The sequence below is a fragment of the Myxine glutinosa genome, chromosome 10 (assembly GCF_964187855.1).
Source record: "Myxine glutinosa chromosome 10, kmMyxGlut1.1, whole genome shotgun sequence".
Classification (NCBI taxonomy): Eukaryota; Metazoa; Chordata; class Myxini; order Myxiniformes; family Myxinidae; genus Myxine; species Myxine glutinosa.
Genome location: NC_136270.1, coordinates 2688491 through 2701897, shown reverse-complemented (window position 1 = coordinate 2701897; position 13407 = coordinate 2688491). Strand labels below are relative to the sequence as shown.

The following is a 13407-nucleotide window of genomic DNA, read 5'->3' as shown; positions in this document are numbered from 1 at the left end:
AGAAAGTGAAGATCGACGAAATGCAGTTTGGATTTATTCCAGGAAGAGGAACGACAGACATGCTTTTTATTGTAAGGCAGTAGGAGGAGAAATAGATGGAGAAGACGAAGAAGTTGTTTCTTGGGTTTGTTGATCTGGAGAAAGCATTCAATAGGGTTCCACGCGAAGTTGTGACATGGGCATTGAGGAAGTTCGGAGTGGAGGAATGCTTGATCAGTCGTGATGGCAATGTACGAAAGAGCATGCACAGCTGTAAGGACGAAGGACAGGAACAGTGGTGAGTTTGAGGTGAAGGTGGGAGTGCATCAGGGGATGGTACCAAGTCCACTACTATTTGTAGCTGTGATGGAGGTGCTGGCTTGGAATGTAAAGGAGGGTTAGCCGTGGGAGATGTTGTATGCAGATGATCTGGTGTTGATTGCAGAAAGTATGGATGGACTGAAGGAGAAGATGAACAAGTGGAAGGAATGTATGGAGACAAAAGGTCTCAAGGTGAATATCGGAAAGACGAAGGTGATGGCAAGTGGTAAAGCATGTGGTGAGGTGGAAAGAACTGGGAAGTGTCTGTGTGCTGTGTGCAGGAAGGGTGTCGGAGTGAATTCCATTCAATGTACAATGTGCGCTGAGTGGGTTCATCAAAGATGTAGTGGTTTGAGAGGGTCATTAACCAATGTGGCAGCTATATTCAAGTGTAAGGTGTGCTGCAGATGGAGGAAATGTTGAGTTGGATCTTGGAGATGGCGTGAAGCTGGAAGGTGTGAAAACATTTTGCTACCTCGGAGACATGCTGAATGGAGAAGGTGGATCAGACTCGGCAACGGTTGCTCGAGTGAGATGTGCATGGAAGAAGTATCGGGAACTGAGTGGCGTGCTGACGAGGAGGGGAGTGTGGTTGAAGCTGAAGGGAAAGGTGTATGCTGCATGTGTGAGAAGTGTTATGATTTATGGGAGCGAGACATGGGTAATGCACGTAGAGCAGCAACGAAGGCTGGAAAGGGTGGAAATGCGAATGATTCGGTGGGTCTGTGGAGTATAGTTGAGAGAGAGGAAGACAAATGATGAACTGCAAAAGATGATGGGAATAGAGCCTGTGATGGATGCTGTGAAGAAAAAACAGGTTGAGATGGTTTGGTCATGTGTTGAGGAAGGATGAAAGTGACTGGTTGAGAAGAGTGATGGAAATGAATGTAGAAGGAAGTAGAGGACGGGGAAGACCGAGAAAGACTTGGCTAAAGATGGTGGAAGAAGAAATGCGGGCAAGGGGGTTAACAAGGGGAGATGCAGAAAATAGGGCAAAATGGAGAAGATTGTGAAGGGGACCGCAAGGCTAACCCCCGCTCTAGCAGGGAAAATGGCCTTAAAATGCCTGTTGTGTTGTTGTGTTGAAGAACCCAGATTGCGTATATCATTTTCCCGTCAGGAAGCGACTCATTGTTACCCGGAAACGCCGAGTACTTTTTGCTAGTACATTGTTACGTGTGTGGGGTTGGTAATGAAATACCTTAGTCCAGATAGAATTGTATAGACTAGCGTGCGCAAATGTCACGAAGAAGAAACCTTCATGTATCCACGTTAGGCCGACTGTCTGGTAAGATCGTATATGCATCTCCATATGAGCGGTGGAGCTATGCTTAAGAATAATCCCCAGTGTGCAATTGCCCTGTGATTTTCATTTCATCTAAAATTTATTTCATCTAAAAAAGCTCACCATTACAACCACCCCAATCACCAACAGTATGACCGGACATGCTGATCGGCAGAGGAATCCAGCCCAGCCGAACATTCCCGAAGGATGGCTAGACCACGCCCCGAGCTAAGTCATAGGGCATAAAGAATGGCCGTGAGGCCACGCCCCAAAGGACGATTGGTTGGGACGATTCGACGGCGCTGGGCGATTGGTCAAAAAGGATAATGTCATTGAGACGCTTGAGAGGAAAAGAAAATCGACCGCCATTTTTTCTCTCTCTTGGCCCTGGTTGCGTTAGCAAACAGTTGCATTCTGTCTCACTCCTCTCTCATCTCTCGTCTCTCGGTCCCAACAGTGTTGGCGAGCGGTCGCATTGATATCTCTCTCCCTGTGCTCTCGACGGAGGCGGCTGCACTTGGAGCGGCGCTCGCTAGCGAACGAGTGGTGGTCGCTTGCGAAACGAGTGGTGGGAGCCCGGTTGATCGTGACGATCGGAGGAGGAAGGAGTTTGGCCGCTGCTCCGCGGGTCGATGGCTGCTCCGGGCGTGCTATCTTGTGCGGTTCCCGCGCGGTGGTTCAAAGACCGGTCGAGGATGACAGGCTGAGTACCGGCCAACGCACCACACCACATTTTATTTCTGTTTATTTTTTCCCGTTCTGTTTTATGAGTGAGTGGAGGGTCCCTCATTTAGGAATTTTAGTGTTACCTCGGATTCATTTTAATTGCTGGAATCATTTTCATTAAATCCTTTATATTTGCATTTCATTCTAGTATTGGTTCATGAGTTATCAAACAGAGTGACCACTATATTCGTCATGGGTGTGTGTCTGTCTGTCTGTCTGTCTGTCTGTCTGCAGCATAAATACCCGATGATATCATCCGATCATGATGGAACTTGGGTGGCAGGTTGACGTCATGATCTAGTTGTGTCCTGCTGAGAGTGGGCGTATTGCGCCCATTGTGGGCGGAGCGACGCCCGAAAAAGATGTCTTTTTAGGGGGTAATCGAGTTCAAGCTACATCTTCTCAGAGGGAGTTGGTGGAATCTGACAGGGGTTTCGTTATTTGGTTAGGACAATGTCATGTCTAGCCCGACGGAGCTCGATTTTTCATTTTCGCCCCAAGGTCAAGATCACAAGGTCACGAAATTTTAGAAAAGTCGATTTTTGATGGTTTTATTACATTGTTCGCTACCTGATATAGGCCGGTAGCAACTCTGTGGGAAATGACATTTTGTTTCGTGTCCGAGGTGCTAAAATTTTACCATGCGAAAAGTTGTTGAATCTAATGGTGTTGAACATATCAAAAGTTCTCCAAAATATATTGGCCCAAACATATGTTACGAGATGAAATTGTGTGCACTATATTGTCTTGCCCACTTGCCTATCTCGGGTGCCGTTGTACAGCCTTTCGCATATGTAGACAGGTGTCAGCCAATCACATAACAGAATATGATCATGTGACTTCTGTGATCAACTGTCATGGCTGCATCCATGACTGACCGTGTTGAAAGCGATCAGGCCCGTTTAGTGTATATTTTGCACCTAAAAAGCGTCCATGGTGAGGTGGTGCAGCCTTTTACAGAAAAGAGATGGTCCACATTCACTGACTGTGCAAAAAAATGGGTGAGTCTCGATGGTGAATGCTCTCATGTGGCAAAAAAACTTTTCGAATGCCCCAGTCGCAATTCACCACAACCATCATCATCATCTTCGACACTACCACTACCACTACCAGTCCCGCCCCCCCCCCCCCCCCCCCCCCGGCACCGATTCCCATACCAGGAGCCAGAGCAGCGGCCCTTCATCTCGATGATAGTGTGGCATTACTATCAGTGACATTTGAATCACCATTTGAGCAAATACCGAAGGATGTGTGTGGTTTTCATGCCACATGCTACCAGCGATTTACGGACAAGAAACGTCTGCAAGCCAGTGAGAAGAGGTGTAGTACAGCACTTGTACAAACAATCACAATGTCTCCAGCAAAAAAACTGTGTTGCCATTCAAAAATAGCAACACCATCCTCAACCACACGAGTGCTTCCTAAAGTCTGTTTATTATGTGGTAAGGACAGCTATTTGAAACGGCATCATGGTGGTAAAACACGAGATCTTCTGGTGCTAGCTCAAACATTGACTGCTGGTAGGTACCTTATACCATCTACGATTTTCTATCCTATGATAGGGCCTGCTTCAGAAGGCGTACTAACATGTTTGAACTCTGCCTAAAATATGAGCATATGGTACAGTATGCGTCTCTTAATAGAATCACTTTTGGCCAGGGTAGTTTGATTCTATTAAGTGGCTGATTATCTTATCCTAGATTATATTAAGTGGTGTCGGGCTAGCGGCTAGGGTGCCGGCTTAGGATCCTAGGATCCTGGGTTCGAATCTCGGTCGATCGCTGAATTAACGCCAGGGGGTTGACTCAGCCTGTCATCCTTCCGAGGTCGGCTAATTGAGTACCAGTTCACTGGTAATTCCCTGTTTGTCGTTAAAGGCAGCAAAAAGGGTTGGCGTCAGGAAGGGCATCCGGCCGTAAAACATTGCTTCAAAAAGGGGACCAAAAAACAACAACAACCACGGTTCCCGAAAAAGGCCAACCCCCGCTAGCGGGGAAAAATGGCCTCTAAAGGTGGTTATTTTTTTATTTTTTTATATTAAGTGGTGCATACTGTATATGAAAAACCGGATGTCAGTGTTGTATTAGTGACTAATAATTGTTCCCTTATTTACAACAGGTCGTCTGATAGAGGCAGCATCACTGAAGGCAAAATATGGCACGAAGTCAGAACAGAAACTTTCAGAGACCATACTTCACCATACCCGCAGGACTGATTGTGTGGCAGCGGAGATACGGTATCACCGAAATTGTTTCCTGCAGTTCACTCGTTTCCTCTCCAAGGCTAAGAAAAGCTCAGAGTCATCGAAGGAGGAGTAAGTAACTAACCTATTTCATCAATCAATCCTAAACATGTAGTTGTGTTTAACTTGTGTATAACTTTAAAAGTAAAGTTTAGGTTGGTTATACGAGGAGTGGGCTATAAATGGGTCATTTTTTGTTTTGCTTAGGTGACAGTTTTTTTGTATTCCATTTGACCTATCTCAACATGAAATGACAAAATTTTCGGCCTGGGGTCCAAGAAAACAGTGTGCAGGGCAAAAATCCAAAATGGCCACCGTTTTCCCTGAAAAATCACATTTTTAGCCATAACTTTGTCATTTCTGGGTCTTTTTACTTGGTTGTGGTGTCTAACCCTATGTTTATGGGGTCAGGCAATCTATTTATGCAATTAGAAGTAGTGTCAAACCTTCAGATGTTGAGTTAAGACATATTTTTGCTGTATGTTTTGAGTTAAGACATATTTTTGATATTTTCGTTGTTGAGTAATCATATTTTTATTAAGACATAAGTTATATTGCCTATCTATTTATCTAACGGTTTGATGCAGACAACCTGACGACCATGGCTGCTGTTGAGAACAAGATTGGTCTTCGCGAACTCATTGTGAAGAGAGAGCCAGCGTTGAAGTCATATCATCGGCAAAATAAATCTGTTGTTGAAACTGCTCTTACAGCGCTTCTAAACCTTGTAGCACATGGGGGAGATGGGAAGACAACATCGCTAGCAGAACAATTTGACTTGATTCTAGAGGAGGCTGGGGTACACAAGTCGTTTAGCCTCTACAAAGAGAAACGTTTTACTAGACTTGGATACCAGGCAGGTGCGGTCTATGATTGCATTCCCTACATCAAACAGCTATTCGCTGAGACACCACTAAATAATCTTCTTGTTCGAGCGTGCAAGATTTACCTTGAGAATGATTTCATAACAGCAGGATTCAAAGCACTTGCTAATTTTACGTACAGGGTGACAATGCCCTACCTCAACTGCGTCGAGAGAGCAAGCCAGGATTTGCTGGTTGACATCCTTCCCAAGCTCTGCAGTGACCTTGCTGACAAAAAGACACCCTTAGTGACTATCTTGTAGAGTGGACACATGTGAAAATGGAGGACAATGCTCCACAAAGTGATCTCGATCACCTTCTCCTTGGAGAGATGTGTGTCCAGGCCACGAAAGGAGTAGAATTGCAGTGCAAGCGTGAGTATTGGGACGTTGATCCTGATGCTGTACGAGCAACTCCTCTCCATACACTGAATGCAGACCAACGAAAAAACCTGCCGACAAACAACCTGAATGCGGAGAGGTACTTGGCCAAGTTTGGTTATCTTGCTTCCCAGGCAGCCCAACACTCAAACAGGATGTTCAAGGCAAAGAGGATCAAAGATGACCTTATGCTAACAGATAGACATGTCAATGAAGTTGAGCGGTCAACCACTACTGTCCTCAAACACCTAGATGCAATGGAAGTGACATGGAGTAACAAACAGAAACAGAAGAAGAAACAAAGGTTGAGACAGAACCTGCAAAAGAAAGTGAGGGACAATGATTTTGTTGACCAACTTCTTGTGAAATGTAAAGAACACGGAGGGCCTGTTACATCTGTCAATGAACTGAAGATGCTTGTCAGTAAGAAACCACCTGAACTTAAAACATACTTGAGACAACAAGTACAACACCAGCGAGTCACACATCCACGGGATTCAGATGCCCGCAACAAGGACCTCTACAAGGTCAACAAGTTAACTGAGAACAACCTAATTGAGAACCTGACTGTCATCCTGGTGGATGACCATCAAGCCGGGGAGGCTGTTGTGTTCCCATGCGAGGACGAAATCATGGAAACACTGACCAATACCAGTGTTGAAGAGGCAGAAGGACAGGAAGAACCCATGTTCCAGCCAAATCAATCCTTGGCTGTCATTTGGGATGAGAGTGGGAACAGGAGATGGTACATTGGCTTTTACCTGGATGATAATGGGGATGGAACCTTCACAGTGGATCACCTGGTGCGCGCTGGTACTGGAGATGCAATTTGGCAGCGACCACCTGGCACAGATGACATCCAGGACACTATCGAGCAGCAAATTGTGCCTGTGGCAGTTTCAGGAACCTGGGATTTCTCTCGCAGAAAGCCGTGTTACGTTTTAAGCAATGCCCCTGAAATTGAAGATATGTTTCGTGAAATATGCTAATTAAGGGGGAAAAAGAGGTAAATTTGGTCAAAAAAGGTATTAACTCAACATCTGATGGTTTGTGACTATTTCTAGATGCATAAATAGCTTGCTTGACCCCCAAAACATAGGGTTAGACACCACAACCAAGTAAAAAGACCCAGAAATGACAAACCTATGGCTAAAAATGTGATTTTTCAGGGAAAACGGTGGCCATGTTGGATTTTTGCCCTGTACACTTTTTTCTTGGACCCCAGGCCGAAACTTTTGTCATTTCATGTTGGGATAGGTCAAATGGAATACAAAAAAACTGTCACTTAAGAAGAATAACAATAAAAGTATTTTTGACCCCCATATAGCCCACTCCTAGTTATACAGTATATTCCAATTGTGCAATTCATATACTGATTCATAGTACATCTTACAGTCATCCCAGTGGCGGATCCAGGGGGCTAAGAGGGGCCCCCTAAAAATCTGGTGATAAGACGATTTAAAAAAATATATACTTTTTTGGAAAAAAAACTATTTTTTTCAAACTTTTGAAAATAAATTGGCCTATCGTCCAGGCAGTAAGCAGGCTCAAAAGCCAACGTGTCGGGAGATGAGCGCCCGCGGCAACGCGCTTCACGCGCATGCCCCCAACTTCCTTCATTGATGAAAATGAAATGATAACATTTGACAATGCCTCCTGTGCATCTTTTGACCAGGAATGATCGACTGAAGAACATACTAGCAAAGAGGTATCCACAACTCCATTTCTACCGCCCACCGCAGCAGAATCTGTCATTGCTGGTTTTTGCCGATACATTGACAACTGGTGCGGTCGCGAGCCAACTCGGAGGTTCTTCCACAGACACCAGCAGCATCGAAACTGAAGACGATGACTTTCAGTCTCCTGAGTCAGCAGGTAGGAGTTCCACTCCATCCCATGAGGAAGAGGCCCGAATGGCCTACTTGACTGCTTTGTCTATCAGGGCTCAAATGGCTGGCCAAGACGAAGGACCACCATCATGGCCGTTAAAAGCATCTGATTTGACTGTTGACGAGATGAGGCATAGTGTGCCTCCCCTGTTATTGAAGCTCATCTCCTGGATTGTTGGTGCTGACTGTGAACCGGACCTGGTAGAATATTCCGCCGTCGATGTCGCGTCAGTTGAACTGAAAATTCTTTCACTGTGCCAAGACATTAAACTCCTACACTCGAGAGGGAAGAAACAAACTCTCAAATCACTGGCTGGGGATTGTGTGGATGACTCGCGCACCCGCTCCTAAATCAGTACTGGAAGCGGTGGCATGTTCCTGTAAGAAAACTAAATGTACGCCTGGTCGCTGTTCATGCCTAAATTCGGGCCTTTCATGCACAGACATGTGTTTGTGCCAAGAGTGTGACAACGGTACCAATACGACGACGGAAAATGCATTCGAAAATGGGTCCGGGAGTGATGACAGCGACATAGAAAACGACCATTAGCATTTCAATATTTGAGCTGTTGAAATCTGATGCCCAATGCCCATATATGGTTGTGATTTACGGTGTTTTTAAGGTTTCTCCGTTGTTCACTCTATATTGTTTTTTACCTGTATTGTTTGAGAAACGTTTTTGTAAGTACGGTACGGTACTAATAAACACGCTGTGAATAGCTGTGACTGTCAGCACGGCCTACTGTTTTCCCTAATTCACCTCAAGGATCTTGAGCAATGCTCGCTCCATGACCATCCATCTCATTCCGCGGTTGTTCACTTCGTGGGTGAGTTACCAACCTCAAGAGCGTTCAGGAGGATCAATTTATCTTCAGTGAACCGCCCAAGCCCAACGTACAGTCTATCCGCTTATCGCATATCAACCCTTTTGCCAATCAAAATTAAGCAGTGTACACAGAATGGTTTTAGCATATTATACAATTATATGAGGGATTTACACGAGGGGGGGGACCAATGACCGGACGTTTTTTTTTTTAATCTTCATTTACCCGAGAGGGGGTCATCCATGGGAAAAATTTGAAAGCTAGATTGCCTGAGATGCGATCTGTGGCCATATTGTGCCTGTTGCTGAAATTGCAGCTAAGCCTGAATAGTTTCTTGTTATTTTTGAAAAATTTCATGGCCCTGAGGGGGGATGGCCCCATGGACACCCCCGGGAAAATTTTGAAAGTTAGATTGCCGAGGGGGGGGGGGGGCATGGCACCATTCCCCCCCTCGCTACACCACTGGGGTTGGAAATTCAACACCGGATGATCAGAAGGGCATTTTCACATCCCCCGACTGCTGGCGGCACATTTATGGTCCTCATATAATCGTATAAATGCCGCAGTAAATATGTTTTCTTTTTAAGGGTATTTTGTCGAAAGGGATACACTACTATATCTTTAAGGGCCTCCATACCCTTAATGGGCAAGAGTTGGACGGAGAACTTTTTCTCCGATGTTTGGTGTACCAAAGTTAGCATCAGGTGAAATTTCACCTAGCACCCATTCCGCGGAACGAAATTTCATTTCTAGGCCCTTACCAAGGTTTTGCTACCGGCCTAATAGGGTGAAATGTCGTACATGATCTTATATTATCACATACATCATGAAATACAAGTTTTCCAACAAATTTCAGAATCCTCAACCTTTGACCTTTGAAGGTCACAAAGGTCAAAGTTTCAAAGTTGTCGGAATCGAACCGAATTTTCGGTATTGTGTAGCTAACTAACCTCATAACTGATTATATATTATTTTCTATCTCATTTCAAGGTCAGTAACCTTCATTTTGACATTTCCGGGCCTGGCCTGTCTGGGCCTGTTTCGGTTGTAGTCCGTCCTTCGTCATTGAATACCGCTCGCTCGTGAACCATCGTCGTCTCCTGACTTGTTGTAAATTTTCCTTGTCCTGTGTGTTTATTTGTTTGTGGTTTCGAGGACTAAACCTCCGTCGTTTCCGTCCGTTCATTCGTTCATTCAAGTAAGGCCACGGGACCTCTGTTTCTCTCGCGTGCCATGCAGAGGAATCGCCATCGATTCGGCTCATACGCCTCGGAGTCCAAGCTCGATCAGCCACCCGTCACTGGGGATCTTAATCACCAGCTACATGACAATATAAATATGTATGTATGTATGTATGTATGTATATATGTATGTATGTATGTATGTATGTTTATATGTATATATGTATGTATGTATGTTTATATGTATGTATGTATATATGTATGTTTATGTGTGTGTGTGTGTGTGTGTATATGTGTGTGTGTATGTGTATATGTGTGTATGTGTATATGTGTATGTGTGTCGGTGTACGTGTGTGTGTGTGTGTGTGTGTGTGTGTGTGTGTGTGTTTGTGTGGGTGTGTGTGTGTCTGTGTCTGTGTCTGTGAATGAGAGAGACAAAATTGTGAGGTACAGAAATGAAAAAACGAGATGTTTGTGTGTGTGTGTGTATGTGTGTGTATATATGTGTGTGGGTGTACGTGTGTGGGTGTACGTGTGTGGGTGTACGTGTGTGTATGTGTGTGTATGTATGTGTGTGTATATATGTGTGTGGGTGTATATGTGTGTGTATATGTGTATGGGTGTATAATGGTATATGTGTGTGTGTGTGTGTGTATGTGTGTGTATATATGTGTGTGGGTGTACGTGTGTGGGTGTACGTGTGTGTATGTGTGTGTATGTATGTGTGTGTATATATGTGTGTGTGTGTGTATGTGTGTGTATATATATGTGTGTGGGTGTACGTGTGTGGGTGTACGTGTGTGGGTATACGTGTGTGGGTGTACGTGTGTGTATGTGTGTGTATGTATGTGTGTGTATATATGTGTGTGGGTGTATATGTGTGTGTGTGTATATGTGTATGGGTGTATAATGGTATATGTGTGTGGGTGTATATGTGTGTGTATGTGTATTTGTGTGTGTGTGTGTGTGTATATATGTGTGTGGGTGTATATGTGTGTGTATGTGCATATATGTGTGTGGGTGTATATGTGTGTGTATGTGTGTGTGGGTGTGCACGCACATGCATTCATATGTTATCAGAAGTAAATACATTGTGTAGATGACATCATTTGTGCATATGATAAATTGCCAGTAACCATTTTGTGAAACTGAAAACTAGTTTGTTATATTATATCACCTTTATCTATCAATATTGTTGAAATGAAGATCAAATAGCTGTATGTTGAAAAAGTCAAAACTTTACATGGGGTGTACTTACTTTTTCACGTGACTGTATATATGTATATACAGACTTGGCATTTAATATGGAATATTTTTTTTTTCTTGACTTGGGTTTACTTTTTTAACTCAGTATATCAATCTGGTGAGTTTCTTTTACACTTTGGTGATTTATTTGTTAAAAGAACCATGTCACTGATTGTCTGTCGCAGCAAGAAGTCAACAACAGGATTATATCACAGGTAGTGTGGTAAAATGTACGGACAGGTTCATTTGATGATTGGCTTCACAGTCGGGTATACAAGGGTTGTTGCGTTCTGTATTAGTGGAAAACAACTGCTGCACATCTCCAAAAGTTATTGCCGCTTCCTCTGGAGATGGTCCGTCAACTCGACAATGCTGTTTGTCATGGAATGGTGGCTTTACGAAAGTACGGCATGAAACAGCGTGCTATTGCTCGGTAGTATGGCATCACTCAAGGTCAGGTGTCAAAGATCCTGAAACGAAATGCTGAGGGGTGTCCCTACTCCAATACCGAGGCCAGGACGTCCCCGCAGAACCACAAGGAGGGATGATCGCCAGCTGCACCGGTTAGTCCGCAATGGCCGTACCAAGTCAGCTAATCGGCTTCGGGCTGAGTGGCAGCAACTGACAAATGTGCCTGTATCCAGAAGGCTCGTCAACCAACGACTGGTTCAAGCAGGCTATCGTGCCAGGCGTCCCCTGAGAAAGCAACGCCTGACCAGACAACACCGCCAGCGCCGATTGCAGTGGGCCAGAGAGCACCGTCAATGGCAGCCAGGACAATGGAATCACATGATCTTCAGTGACGAGTCTAGATTTCTGGTATATCGTCAAGATGGCCGCGTCCGAGTGCGCAGACAAGTGCATGAAGCCTACAACAAAGATTGTGTAGTGCTAAGAGTCCAAGCTGGAGGTGGTGGGGTGACCGTTTGGGCTGCTTTTCATGCAGGGGGCAAAACTGACCTGGTTGTTCTGAATGGAAACCTGAACCAGTTCAAGTACAGGGCCATTCTGGAAGAAACATTGCTTCCATTTGCTCGTGCAGCCTTTCGAGGAAACTTTGTCTTCCAAGATGACAATGCACGGCCTCATCGTGCTCGCATGATCCAACACTTTCTTGCTGACCGTGGTGTAGAGCATATGGAGTGGCCTGCCATGTCCCCGGATATGAAGACGATAGAGAACTTGTGGGCAGAATTAACGCGTCAAATCGACCACTTGGAACAGCAGCCTACCTCTGTGCGTGAATTGCAGCAGACTATTGTCGCTGCATGGCAAGCGATTCCTGTCCAAACCTTGGCAAATCTCGTGAACAGCATGCCTCAACGTGTACGTGCTCTCCTGAATGCTCGTGGGGGTTACACGAAGTACTGAACTGTAATTTTACTGTCTGTAATCCCAGTCGTAATTTAACTTTTGTTTTTGTTAAAAAAAAAATTGGCAAATGTGCAAAATAAAGAGATACTTCTGGAAAACGTACAGAAGTTTAACACAGTACTGTCCATGAATTGAGTTCGATATCAGTTTACATCACTTTCAAGGATCAATTTATTTGTTTTGAAATGTCAAATGTGGTTTTTGTTTCTTTTAAAGGTCACATTAACAAAATCTAGAATAATTTCAACATAATTGCAATGAACTTTTGGTTCTAAGTCATCTTGAAAAGTAAGTTCACCCACACAAAAAAAATATTCCATTTTAAATGCCAAGTCTGTATATATACATATATACATGTACGTATACTCGATCTGGAACTCCCGAGGCCCTGCCCCTCAACCAAACACCGCCTTAGCCCAAGTTGAATTCAACACAAGAGGACTTCAAGTTTCAGAAATATATTTTTCAAAGGATACTTTTCTATTTTATATCCCATTGAGTAATCCTGGTAAAGTGACCTCCTTACAAAGAACAACGAACTGTATATAAAAATATATATATATTTCATCCAAATGTTACATTTTCAACATTTTTTTTGTTTAATCATGAAAAGTTTTTTTTGCTCCATCATTACTCATTCAGCGATGTCATAGTGAAAAGCATCTCCACCACAACTACAACAACTGCAACTAAAACCACCACAATGGCAACTCAACTACTACTACAACAACAACTGCAACTCAACCACCACAATGGCAACTCAACTACTACAACAACTGCAACTCAACCACCACAATGGCAACACTACTACTACTACTACCACTACTACTACTACTACTACAACAACAACTGCAACTCAACCACCACAATGGCAACTCAACTACTACAACAACTGCAACTCAACCACCACAATGGCAACACTACCACTAGTTCTCCTCAACCACCATAATGGCAACACCACCACTACTACTACTACTACTACTACAACTGCAACTCAACCACCACAATGGCAACACTACCACTACTACTCCTCAACCACCATAATGGCAACACCACTACTACTACTACTACTACTACTACTACTACTACTACTACTAT

General features: G+C 44.1%; 2 protein-coding genes across 2 annotated transcripts in view; both read right to left on the bottom strand.

Annotated features, from left to right (window-relative positions):
• Window positions 1-13407, bottom strand: part of LOC137434292 (trafficking kinesin-binding protein 1) — a 1208017-nt gene that overhangs the window by 944325 nt on the left and 250285 nt on the right. The window lies entirely within an intron of this gene.
• Window positions 1-13407, bottom strand: part of NT5C3A (5'-nucleotidase, cytosolic IIIA) — a 75706-nt gene that overhangs the window by 61014 nt on the left and 1285 nt on the right. The window lies entirely within an intron of this gene.